The sequence below is a fragment of the Pinus tabuliformis genome, chromosome 5_1 (genome assembly GCF_031772625.1).
Source record: "Pinus tabuliformis cultivar Carrire ecotype Pingquan chromosome 5_1, CPIR1, whole genome shotgun sequence".
Classification (NCBI taxonomy): Eukaryota; Viridiplantae; Streptophyta; class Pinopsida; order Pinales; family Pinaceae; genus Pinus; species Pinus tabuliformis.
This window is the reverse complement of record NC_142305.1, coordinates 910,689,605-910,703,397: the sequence shown is the minus strand read 5'-3', so window position 1 is coordinate 910,703,397 and position 13,793 is coordinate 910,689,605. Positions and strand designations below refer to the sequence as shown.

General features: G+C 36.4%; 2 long non-coding RNA genes across 2 annotated transcripts; both read right to left on the bottom strand.

Annotated features, from left to right (window-relative positions):
• Nucleotides 1–594: 594 nt before the first annotated feature.
• Nucleotides 595–1,265, bottom strand: LOC149167772 (uncharacterized). The gene is made up of 2 exons (XR_016260580.1): nt 1,150–1,265; nt 595–977 (listed from the first exon to the last, which is right to left on the bottom strand). It is a non-coding gene; the product is annotated as an uncharacterized LOC149167772 (long non-coding RNA).
• Nucleotides 1,266–1,637: 372 nt separating this feature from the next.
• On the bottom strand, nt 1,638–13,578 carry LOC149167771 (uncharacterized). Its single transcript, XR_016260579.1, has 2 exons — nt 13,360–13,578; nt 1,638–1,725 (listed from the first exon to the last, which is right to left on the bottom strand). It is a non-coding gene; the product is annotated as an uncharacterized LOC149167771 (long non-coding RNA).
• Between the last annotated feature and the right edge of the window lie 215 nt (nt 13,579–13,793).

Sequence of the window (13,793 nt, the reverse complement as noted above, 5' to 3'; positions counted from 1 at the left end):
CACCATTATTTGCATCATCATTTGGCATATTAATTTGTAACGTTTTTTGCTTCTTTTTAACGCTCAACTTTGCATCTTATTTTACATCTAGTTGTTGTCTTTTTTTGCATCTAATTTGGTGCCCATTTATGTGTCCTTGTTTTTGCCCAATTTGATATCCTTTTGTATGCCATGTTTTGTTCCCTTCTTTGTGTCAACTATTGCACAATTTTTCACTTCTAATTTAAAACACTTTGTATGTCAATTGTTTTCATTTTGTATTAATTCATAGTTTAACATCCAATTTTACTTTCAATTTTGCATCCATGGTTACATCCGCATTTGACTTTTTATATAGAGTATATTTTTCTTTACATATATGACCCCCTTTATAGATTCATAGTGAAATATATGATAGTTTCTAAATATCATTAAAGCAGATATCACAATTCAAAATCATTTGTAAAGAAATTTAAGAGAAATTGACAACATCCATCCAAAAAAATAACAATGTGTCATTAACAATTTTCAAAACATGTATAAAATAGCAACATAATACTAATAAAATCAGTATTATTTTTAATCAAAACAAGTAAAATTCAAATATGATTAACAAATCAAAATATTTCATGAATATCATTATTCTACGATAAATTAACAACTTACATAAATCAAACTCATCGTATGATTACAAAATCAAAATGTCTCATTGATATAGGGTAAATTCACAACACCCATCTAAACATAACAATGTCATTCTACACAATAATTTCTTCATAAAAAACAATGCATGTGCATGCCTAGCTACCACCACCAAGATCATCCTCATGATCATCTTGACCATCCTCATTACTCTGATCCACATCATCACCAACACCGCAACTATCATCATCATCTCCTCCTTCACCACCATCATCCTCATCTTCATCCTCATCATCTCCTGATATATGTTGAACATAATTTGGATCATCGTCTTGGCAATCATTACCTATAGCATTCTGACAAAAAAAATCAATATTACATGTTAGTATTAATTACATAACACAACACATGTTTTTGTTATACAATGTTAACCATAAAATGAGGTAAGATATAATATCTAATAGTACTAAAAAATAAAATGAAAATATGGTTTAAAAGTATATTGGAAATCCAACTAAGATTACATACCATAGAGTCCATCCAAACAACAAATTCAACCCATCTCTTTTGCTGCAGCACCTCCTTTTCCAAATGATTTGGAGGTCTTCCATATTTTAGTTCCTATCAATCAGTAAATAGGGAGAAATTAGATAACAATGACTTTCTTCTAGTACAAAATTTATTAAAAAAATATCACATGTTTAATATACTTAGAAAGGTTGTTATCAGTGCTTTTAAACCTCTCTGGCCACTACGATGAGTGACTTTTGTCTTGGTTAACCTCGCCTTGGATGCCTTGTCCTTAAACATAAACCAATTCAATTTATTTTCACACAAATACTTATAAGTATTAATACATTCTAAATAATGTTTAATGAAAAATTCAATACCTGAATTTTTATTCCATATATCTTATTTATAACATTTTAATGATTACAATAATACTCTTGTTACCAGATATTGTCAGAAGAAATCTTACAAGACCGCTACCTATGAACATTGGACAGTTGAATGCATTAGTTAACATGTTTGAAGAATTCTATCTTCAAATCTAGATCCATCTCATGTGATTCCCGTATGTGGTATAAATTGTCTTGAAGGTACCTGCATCATTCGACACAAAGCTATTCAGCACAATCGTTAACAAAAAACATCACAACTGCACAATATGAACGGTGCATCAAAATTGGCATTCACACGTCTAAGGTCTTTTTGGCATATCTGGTGTGGGTATAAAAGGTTTCCATTAAATCTCGTAAGCCTTTTTAACTATTATAAATAAACCACTAAAGTAAAACAAACAAATCAGTTATAAGAACTGAAAAGAAAGCTTGAAAAAAAATTAACATTTTCTAAAAGGCAAACACTAGAACACACTTCCAAATACTTTTCCTAAAATACTTCTTCAACCTGGCATCAAATTTGAAGGGCATGGTCATATTTCAATATGAAGTCATACTATATTTTCAACCCTTCTATGTTGGCAAGTTAAAACTAATGTTCCACCAAGGCTCCGGGATAGGGAGATGCATCTCTGGGGTGATGCACAGGGGGGGCGTGTGAGAGTACCCTCAAATTTTAGGTAAAATTAGGGGGCAGGGGGATATGGGGGTATATAATTTTTTTAATATATATATTTTCAATAATGAAAGCATAAATACATTGATCCGTACATGATTGAATTAAATAATGAAATACACTGATCCATACTCATCATTCATACTAATACATACATCATTCATTCATACACCACGAGATTCAATAATGAACTAGATTGATCCATATTCATCATTCATTATTCAACATTCTAGAATCTAAATTGATTTAAAAATTAAATTCATCATTCATCATTCTAGATTCTAAATTGATTTAAAATTTAAATTCGTGATTCTAGAATCTAATTAGTACTAACCAAAATAGACTATAGTAGATACTTAAGCCTGAAGATTGGAATAGTAAATTGATATAACTCAAACTCAAAAAAGTAAAGAGTGAAAGTCAAAGAATCAGTCTAAGGTCATCCATATCTAAAGTCAAGACTCGAAAGTTAAAACTGACGATTAAAAATGGCCAATGAGCATTTTAGGAGTGCCATGGAGGAGGAGGTGCAACAGTTAACTGGTAAGTCAAATAGTGCTGCGCAGCAAGCTGAGTAGACATAAGCTTGGTAACTCGAATGAGTGAGTTAGAGATTGCAAATTAGTTTAGGTTTTGATATTTGTTATGTGTTGTTCTTTTTAATTTTAATTTTTTTTATGGTTGTTTTATAATTTTTTTTAATTTCTATATTACAACAGTTACTAGAAAAAAAATTAAGCAGAACATGGGAAGGGGCAGAATTTAAAAACTATTCTAATCCATCAAAACAATCTGCTGCTCAATCTAATATTATCGGGTTAATCCTAATCATCAAGTTTAGCATCTAATGCTTATCACTATGTAGCAAAGTTGCCAGACTTGGTTGGGCTGGGACTTGGCAAGACTCAACGACTCAGCACAGACCCAGCAAAGAGAAAAAAACTCAAAACATGGTAAATTTTGAGCACAAACCAATCCATGTAAGTTATAAAACCACAATCTATGCAGAATTTCAAAAGATTATCTCATAAAATACGATGACACAACATTTGACACTTGATATTTGTATGCAAAATAGTGAACTGAAATTCCACGATCAAATTCACAAATAGTACTCCATTCAGCTACATAACTCATAGTTTCATAACATAATTAGATAATCAAGGTAGACAATGTCTCCAAGTCCAATCTCAAGCCTCATTCATGACTACAAAGATGCCAAGAATAAGCCCTCAAGGAGTTAGCCAAAATCTCTAGACTGAAGCAATAATTGTGGTGCAAACGTATTTGGTGTTTCCATTAGAGATAATGAAACACTAAAGAGACCCTGAGTCTCTTCATCAAGCCTGTAGGATGACATCCCATCCTACAGGCCTACTAGTATAAACTTTAAAAAAAATGCAAGTTGATAAACTAAACAGTAAAACCTGAATGTGTAATTGCCCACTTACCTGAACTTTGAATGCTGAGAGGGTGAGACGACTTTACTCAGCAGCTAGTGATCATTGATGATGCTAAAGCCTCCTTCAATTTCCCTCATAAATGATGATGAACTCAACCCGCTCACAGTGACAGCACACAGCACTCTTCTAAGGAAGAAATGGCTCTTAAAAATATATGGAATGATAAAGAATAAGGGGAGAAATGTCTTTATAAAGACTTCCTGCCCTCTCAAACACTTCATTTCCCTCCTAAAAATCACAAGTGTGGGGTATTTTTGGTCACTGTCATTGGGTCAGCTAAGCTTGGGTCAGACTCCCGAATCTAGCAAGTCTGGAAAGACTCCGCTAAGCCAAAGGGGAGCCTGCCAGGGGAGTCGCTGGGGAATACTCGGTCCAGAGATGACTTGGCAAGACTCAGCCAGACTCAGGAGACTGGGAAGAGTATGAAGCACTGCTATGTAGCCAAAGGATATATGCATTTTATGGTACTTGTCTACAACTAGATAAGAAAAATTGTTGGGCAATCCAAATAGAAGTCTTCTACATTTGCATAAATCTACAGGACATAACAAAGAGGATTGAACCATCTATCCAAAATGAACCAAGTAAAATACAAAACTTTGAGTCGACTTAGCCAATGCAACAATTTCATTATTTTGTAGATTCTTTTACTTTTACATAAAAAAAACTAGTTTGCATTGTTGTTTTTTTTTCTATGTGGTTCATGAACCCCGGAGATCGGTGACCGCTACATCCCCAAAATATTTGTACCAGGCAGATCCATTTGAAGTGACCACTTACTGCCTGCGCAACCACAGAGCCTAGCCTCGAGAGTGTTGACAGAATCGAACCCATGCCCTCTCAATAACAAAGCTGCTTTATTGACAAGACTCGACCAATTGAGCTAACCCTAGGGGCTTAGTTTGTATTGCTGTTACAGTAAGAAACAAAAATATTTATCACTTTCTGTGATTATATTACCAATTTTTTGCAACCAAAATATTGATGATGGTGCACAAAGCATTTTTTGTAAACTATGAAGTTAAGTTTAGTTGTGCAAAAGTTTGTAAAGAGCCTCTCAGAAGCCAATCCCTGCGATCTGGAATCAACCAGGGCATTATCAAACTCATTCCTATGGCAAAAGACCTAGTGCTAAACACCACCTGGAGACCCATAACTCTTTTAAACACCTTTTAAAAAATCTTGGCCAAGGCATCTGCCTTGTGCATCAAGCATATTCTTCCAAAGAGCATTCGCCTAGAACAAACAAGGTCTATTTGTGGGCAATATATCCTTGACAATTTCAATGCAGTCTTTAAAGGCATAGAATGTGCCCATCATACTAGCCTCAATGGCTTGTTTGTCAAAATGGACTTTGAGAAAACTTATGACCGGGTGAAGTGGTCCTTCATTCAGCAACAAGTGACAGCAAGGAGGCAATCAATCAGCAGTTCCACTGAAGGTTGAGCTGAGGAAGATAGCTCTTAATTGCCCAAAGCAGAACATGGCCCCCCTCAAAAGGGGTGCTTTTGGGCTTGGTGCTCTTGATTAAATGGTAGTTCCAAACCCTTATATATAATAGAGCCCAATGGAAACATCGCAATTCGCTCATTCCTGAAATCCTAAAAATTGTTATGTCTGATGCATTTTGAGTGGAATCTGAAATTTACTTTCTCCATATGAAATAAAATGAGGTCAGAACCACTCTCAAACATCCTAAGTCAATTAATAGGGCCCTAGGGTTGAATGTTGAGCTTTCCCACTCATAAATTATTGTTTCAAGCAAAATTAAGGGGGAGCACCTAACCCTTTTTTAGGGGAGCTGCCCAGAAGCACCCCTTTTGGGGAAACACATCCCCACAGTAGGGAAACGTTTCCCCCTGCGTCTCCCTGTGTCTCCCTAAAAGGGGGCGTGGGGAAACGTGTCCCTGAGCATCTTCCCATCCTAGGTGTGTGGGAAGCGTGGATACGTGCACCCCACCATAGGGGACACATCCTCATGGAACACTGGTTAAAATAAACTATTGTTTTCTTACAAAAGCAAAAAATGGATCAAAATTTTAACTATTTCGTATTTTATGTTTAGCACAATTGCAAGTCGTGTGGTAGTACTAAAATAGGATAGATAAACAACAGTGTTTTTTATAATCACTACATAGTCGAATTCCTATCAATCTTATGTGGAAATGATGTAGCTTGAAGTATCTAAATGCAGTACCAAAGTAGAATTGATACCAATAACCAAACAAGGCAGTGACAACACAAACAAAATTTGTTGTAGCATCAAACTACAGAACTGTATTATCTAAATTTTTTCCTGGTAGCACTCTCATTTCCGTAAAATGTTTTTAATTCCAATGAACAAAGACTTGCCTGACTCGATAACGAAATTGTGTTCCTTTGACATCAAGGATTTAGAAAAGGATTTAGAAAAGAATTTAAAAAGAACCAATCATAGTAGAAGGATCATTACAGGATCTAAATACTAAAAAATAATCACCATAAAAGAACACTAAACATTAAAAGTTAAAACTAAAGATTGGAGTATCTAAAGAACAGAACCTAATTATTGACAAAAGCTAGACATTAAATGAAGGATCGTGGGATCTATGACCCAGTGCCGATAAGAATACAAAATCAACTTCTGCATTCCCCTCATGACCCATCTGGATATGGACTTAAGGAGACCAGAACCAATCTTAATAGATTAATTACAGGATGTAACTGCACAAGCCTAGTACTCCATGAGTCTATCCCCCATCTGCTTATACTAGATATAAACAACACGTTTGTAGAAAGTTAGAAAAATACATTGTACAATCAGGTTGAACTCAATACAGATTCAATTGGACCTACAACACATTCCAGCCACAAAGCTGGAAAGAGCACAATAAAAATAAAAGCAAACATTGAATCTTATCACTGTTGTGGATTTTGTCCTTAGAATGACATGAGACATTCCAAATATGATGCCCAATCTGATATGTTGGCTCTTCTAGCATGGATGCAAAGAGAAAGCAATTACAGTACTTGATCTGTTTTTTATAATATAAGACTATATTTTGCTAAGAAAACAAAGGTATACAAAAAAGCCCACATGCATTACATATCGAATATCATTCTTTCGGGAAATCCCTAAAAGCCAAGTGTATGTGGAGACTAATATCAAAAGAGGACCTCTGGAATCAGATTCACATTCAGAGATATATTGAGCCCAATTCAGCAGAAGACTGGATTGGAAACCCAAACAAGTCAATCAACAATGCATCCATATTATTGAAAGTACTGACTATAACATTCCCTTTAATAGGCAGATTGCTGGCATGGAAGGTTTGCAATGAGGCTAAGGCGAAGACTAGTATAGACCCATGGATAAGCAGTGGAGCTGAGTACAAGCTGCCAGAAGCAGTGATAAACTCTCTTCAATCTAGACCAGGCAGCTGGACCAGGAAACTCCTCCATTTGCCAGCAGGATTGGAATAGCGCTGAACAGAGAGACGACTCAAAGGCCAAGAAAATATTCAATCAAAAGGATTTATAAACAAATCAAAAGTGTGCCATGCCTATATAAAAGACTCTGATGATGAACATGTCTGGTCTAAAATCCAGCCTTGGGGATTTACACTCCAAAGTTAGGATAAGAATCGTGTACCCTGGACAGACCAGAATGCACACTCTCATGGTGGAAGCGCATCTGGATAAGAACCTTTCAAAAGTTCATTATTTACATGCAGTTGGCAATCTTAAATAGAGCACCCACATAGGAAGTTCTTAAGAGAAGAAATGTATCAAGTCCAAGCAAATGTATCATGTGTAAAAGAGTTGAAAAGAACATAGACCACTTACTGATATTCTGTCCTTAATAAAGGAAATCTGGATGGTTTGACGAGGATAAAGGACTGTGGACAAGGAGGTTATGCTGAAGAGTGCTCTAAAAAGTGGTAGCAAAACTCAGTCCTCAAAGGCCTTCCTCTAATAGTATCATGGGGAATCTAGAAAGATAGAAATGTTGAAATCTTTGAAGACAGGTATATAACTCTTTCAATGTGCCTTCCAAGGTCAGTCAATTTTCTCAAACTTCAAAGCTTTTTCATCAACCCCAACACAGAAAAAGTTGATTCGTGCTCCTATGGACAAATCTGGAACATGGGGATTACTTTGATGGAGCTAGTCAAGGTACCCCCCAAAAAAGGGAAGCCATACGTGTTCTCTATCTCAATAACTCTCACTGTATCAGATTTAACACAGATTTAGGTGAGGATCAAATAACTACACCGAGCTTATTTCCCTAAAAATACTCTAAAAGCTAGCAGCCCACAGTGGCATTTAAAAAAATACCAGTGTTTGTTGGCTCATTGTTGTTAGATAGTGTACCCCAGATCATCTTCTACTAGGTTGGAGCACACATGGCAGATCTGGGCACCTTATATTACAGCAGCATTACACAAATCCATGCAGCATTAAATTCCAAACAGCATAATGATCTGTTGGTGAGAATGCAGCAATAAATAGACAGTAGGAGCACATCACAAATTTTACTATTCCAGCAATAAGGGCACACACATGCATGTATGGACCAGCCATAAAAAGAATAAGATAATTTTATCATTATACTTCAGGTTAAAGATAAAGTGCTAAAGTTAGATGAGTCAGTTCTGTTTTATTTTTCAGTCTTTCTGAATTCATTTTTTATCAGTTAGATAGAGCACAGATCCAGAGATCTAAGTAATATATCTATTTTTATAAACCCTAGGTGTCACTTATAAGAAAGAGTGAGAGTATGGATCTGTAATAGGGTTAGTTTCAGTTCTTACACAAAATCCTTTCTAGCATATTTTTATTCAGCAGTATTGGAATAGCAGTAACAGGTGTTTTTGACATTGATCTGTGTGTTCCAATGTATGTATTCCAACTGTGTTTGTAGATTTTAGTGAGATTCAGATTGCAGTTTTGATTAGCCTTTAAATTTAGACAGTGTTAGTTTCCACTAGAAGAAGAATCTGTTTACAATGAGTTAGACAAAAATTCATAATGGTATCAGAGAAAGGTTTGTTGAAACATTCTAAAAATCCTTGAATAGATAGTAGGACTGCTACCTATGAAAGGGAGCTGTCAGGAGGCTCCAGGGATCGGATGCTGTGATCCATGCTTGAGAAAAGCACAGTGAAGTTTCAAGTTGTCGGGTTCTTTGTTAGGCTGCTGATCTGTCTTAACTTTCGTTTAGGCGATATTCCAATGCAGTAGTATGGCTACAGTCAATCTCAAATACATGGACAGATTGGAAGGTCCCTCTTAACTTCATCCCAGGGAAGTCTCAGGTAACCAGCCTGCATCCATCTTAACTACAGATCTTCCAAGCATTTGGCGGGATCAAATTTCTTTTCACTCTAAAAGAGGTTTGCACCTCAATAGATTTGATCCCTCTCGACACTCGATAGATCTGGAGTTAAGATGGATCTAGAGTGAGAAATTATTCTTACATAAGAATACCATTAGCAAAACCATGGGTTGTCAAAACCACCAACAATAAATTGACTATTTTACCTCAAGTTTATTTTAATTATTAATTTTTTTATTTTTATTTTTAAATTTTATTTCATTTCCACTTTATGCAATTTGACTGAGTCAAAATGTTTACATATCAAGACACGACATTACAACATCTCTTCCATACCAGGCTGGTGAGCGCCTGTAGGCACAAAGATATTTTTGGAGTAGGATTTGTCTAACTTCATTGAGAAACTGGTTGTAGAGCCTCCCAAACCTGTGTAATTAGTAAATCATAAAAAGAAGATGGCCAAGGTCAAGTGAGTCATACTTGAATCTATGAAGGATCATTAGATCCCTCACATCACCAAAAATACCACAATAAAGTACATGTTTGATGCTCTAGTCACTCTATCAGAGTGAGAACAACAAACAGAAGACATTCCTAAGAAATAAGCTTAATCCCTGCAAATGAGTAAAAGGATATTGTAGTTTCCTACTTAATGAAGATTATTGATCTCCATGATCAGCTTGCAGCAATTGAGAGGAGGTGAAGGGTGAAAAGCTAGTACTCATTGCATTAAATAGGTCCTGTTCTTTTTGGAAACTTTTTGGCTATGACATCTAGGCCAAAAAAAAGTTAAAACTTCCCATTTTGAAGAGGCTATGGAATGACTTCAACTAGAAGGAGCAGAATGTTGTCCCCATTAGTAAGACGAAGAAGGGCAACAAGAAAAGAGGAACTAAGAAGGGTTAAAAAGGGAAGAAAGAGAAGCCAGGTTCTTGTAACCAGGGAAGGAAGGACTTGAGCCACATCAAGTGCTTCAAGTGTCAAATGTTTGGGCACTTCGCTTCCAATGTCATCAAAAGAAGGGGAAGGGAAAGCAACTTGTAAAGAGTACAAAAGCATCAGCTCAAGTGGATGAGCTTTCATCCAATCTCGAGATACACTTCTCAATGGTCTCATGCCTGTCATCTGACATCATGTCTGATGTGGACTGGTATGTGGACAGTGGAGCCTGCAAACATACAACCTCTAACAAGAGTACCTTTAGTAGAACTTGGTGATGATGCCACATATCCAGTTGCAAGAGTGGGATCCATCAAGTGATATCCTTAAGCTTACTAAGTTAATGATGTTTTGTATGTACCTAGCTTAACTAAAAATATCTTTCCAATTTCAGTGATGATAGATCCTACATATATGGCTAACTTTGAAGATCAACAAGTCCTCATCCTAAATTGCAAGGGAATCCTATAAGAACTTTAGGGTATGATAGTGACAACATGTGTGAGCTTTGACAAAAGAGACTAGGTCACTTGCACTAGTGAATGTTGCCAATCTTGAAAAACATGGTGTGGGCATTGCCAATCTTCAAGGCTAAGAAGAAAGGAGTGTGCAAAGGTTGTGCACTTGGCCAGCATGTAAAGGATGTTTTCCTGGCAGTAAACATAGGTCAAGAGGGGTTTCTGACCTAATCAACTCAAATGTATGTGGGCCCATCTCTTCAACTTCCTTATCAAGTAACATTTACTATGAATATTTTATTGATGATTCTTCTAGGAAGTCCTAGACTTAATTCACAAAAACCAAAGGAATTTGATACCTTTTGCTCGAAATCAAGAATCAAGAAAATGTTGATAGTTCCCTACAACCCTCAGTAGTTTGGGGCCTTGATTCATGATCTAGTTCTGCTCATGTGTCTCTGTGTATAAACATGTCTCATCATTGTCTATATTTTGAATAGGTATCCTCACAGAATTTTGAAGGATAAGACTGGAGGAATTCAGAAGCCTCAAGTAACACATCTTTGAGTTTTTCAGTTGTCCTATCTACATTCATATTCCAGATGGGAAAAGGACCAAGTTGGAACCTTCTAGTTTGAAGGGCATTTTTGTAGGTTAGAGTGAAACCTCAAAAGCTTATAGAATATACCAAGTAGTTGTGAGCAGAGATACCAAGTTTGAAGAAAATGCATGGTCCTCTAAGTCTCAAGAACCTCCAATAGTGACCATGGAGGCAGAAGAGCTTGGTATCCCAAAAACAGATCTGCAGAAATCAAAAAGATCATGAAACGCACACTTAGATCAGCAAGCTTTTGGAAGTGCAAGGGGTGCCTCTTTACCTTCAAGTTCATCTAGAAAGCCTAGATGGCTAATCTAGACATTAAAAGAGGCAACAGAGTAAGTTGGTGCTCCAACTACTTCCCTTCAAATAAGCCACCCTCCTAAAAAGTTCCCTAGTTATGTTGCACTGATATCTTTCATTATTGAAACAAAACCTTCTAGTAACGGCAGTAAGGAAGCAAGTACTACAAAATGCCATGACGGAGGAATACATCTCCTCCTAAAGAATGATGGGTAGGAGATAGTGCCTAGACTAGTGGAGAAGTCAGTATTTGACTCTAGTTTTTCTTACAACAATCATGCATGGTTAAGCATGCACCAGATAGCAGCATATAAAACTGCAAAGCTCGGTTTGTGGCTGGACGGTTCTCCCATTAAAAAGGAGTTGACTATGGGGAGACTTTTGCTCTTGTTACTAAATATACCTCTATCAGATTTACTATGTCTTTCACAACAATCTTCCATTGGATTTTATATCAAATTTATGTAAAGACAACATTTCTTAATAGGTTGATTAAGGAGTTATATGAATAAACCAACCAAGAGGCTTTTAGGTGAATAGGCTTGAGACCCATGTTTACAAGTTGAAGTAGGCCCTTTATGAGTTGAAACAGGCACCATTTGCATGGCACTCCAACATCGATGAGTAACTTTCAGATTTGGGTTTCACTGAGACAGATGCAGATTCTAATTTTTACAATTTGGTAGATCATTCTAATCTGCTTGTTTTAGTCCCATATGTAGACAATCTTACACTCACAGGAAGTTAAAAGGAATCCACAAACTGGTGCAGGGCAAAATTGGCAAGAGAATTTGTCATGACTTGAAGCACTACTTGCTGGCTCTAGGGGTGTAGCAAAGTGCAGGTGAAGTGTTCCTTGGACAGAAAAAGTATGTAATTGAAATTCTTAGAAGATTTCAAATGATGGACTGCAAACCCATGGCTACTCCAGTGTATGCAATTGAAATTTTGATGAGATTTCAAATGATGTACTGCAAACCCATGGCTACTCCCCTGTGGTAGTAAATCCATTGTACTTTGCTGATTCTAATTCAGATTTGATGAACATCTGTATACAGGGAATTGATAGGTTTCCTCATGTACTTAGTTAACACAAGGCCTAACATTTGTTTTGCAGTCAACACTTTCAGTACATGGTGCAGCCTAGGCAAGTTCATCAGGTTGCCACAAAACACAAGTTCTAATACTTGGAAGGAGGCAGTGCATTTTGCACTGAGATATGTTAGTGATGCAGCTTTTTATTCAATGATAATGGAATAGCATTAACAGGGGTTCTCGACAATGATCTACATGTTCTGTGCATGTTTTCTAACTGTGTCCGTTTATAGGCTCAAACGACATTCAGATTACAGTTTCGATTAGCCTTTAAATTCAGACTGTGCTACTTTCCTGTAGGAGAAGAATTTGTTAAACAAGTGTTACTAAATTCATCAGTTGTTAGTAATTAATTGGATGAATGGCAGTAGTAGAAGATGAAATCAAACGTTCTGTCCGTTTTTATTTCAGAGTGCTTTGAACATGTCTACAAAGAATTAAATGGTGAAGCAGACACCTTGAGGAAGGAAGGACTACAGTTGGCTGAGGGTTCAAGGTTATGAAGTGAAATCAAGGATTGTCATATCTTACACGAACACATTTCTGCATCCTCGAATGGGGATTCTTATGACAGTCAGTATTCTGAAGATGATCCAAGTGCCTCAAAAGAAGAATTCTGAATTTTAGAGAAGTTACAGGACCCTTCAATCAATATCAATGCCTTCTTCAGGCTTAGCAAAGAATGTATATTTTCGTTCTGATATTTCTCGAAGCTTAAAGCATTTACAGAATGTATCTCTTTATACTCGGATGAAATAAAAGATTAGAAAAATTGAGGGAAAATATATCAATATCAATCAATATGTAAGCCAATAAATGCGCCAAAAAAAACACAAATTGAAAAAATATGCCTGCTGTGAGTCTGTGAAAGCAAATATAAGCAGCACCTCTTCTGGAAAATGTGAAGCGGAAATACAAAACAAAAAAGACATCGTGATAAGAGAATATGGGTTGAGAGGGACAAAAGAAATCAAGGCTTAGACTCACCTCTATCCGATTGCATATGAGGATCTGAACCAGCCGCATCGGATTATCCACAAATGCACCTTTGTCCGTGCACCGATCAAGTCAATCCGCCGCCTGGAAAGAAAAATAGCGCAATGCAAATATTTGCAAATGCCCTCCTGAAAACCCTCGGAGAAGGATATATCTGCGGACCTGAAACCCTACATCCGATATAACAACCCATTTTAAGATATAATGTTTTAAAAAGTTAAAGAGCATTGTCGCCGATCGTATATAGAACTAGCATTTGCACAAACCGGTGCAACGTCATAGAAGTAGTGGGATATGGAAGTAGGTTTGTGCAACGTCATAGAAGTAGTGGGATATGGAAGTAGGTTTGTGCAACGTCATAGAAGTAGTGGGATATGGAAGTAAGTAAAAGTAATATTTTAGTAAAATGTTAAATATGTGTTGTA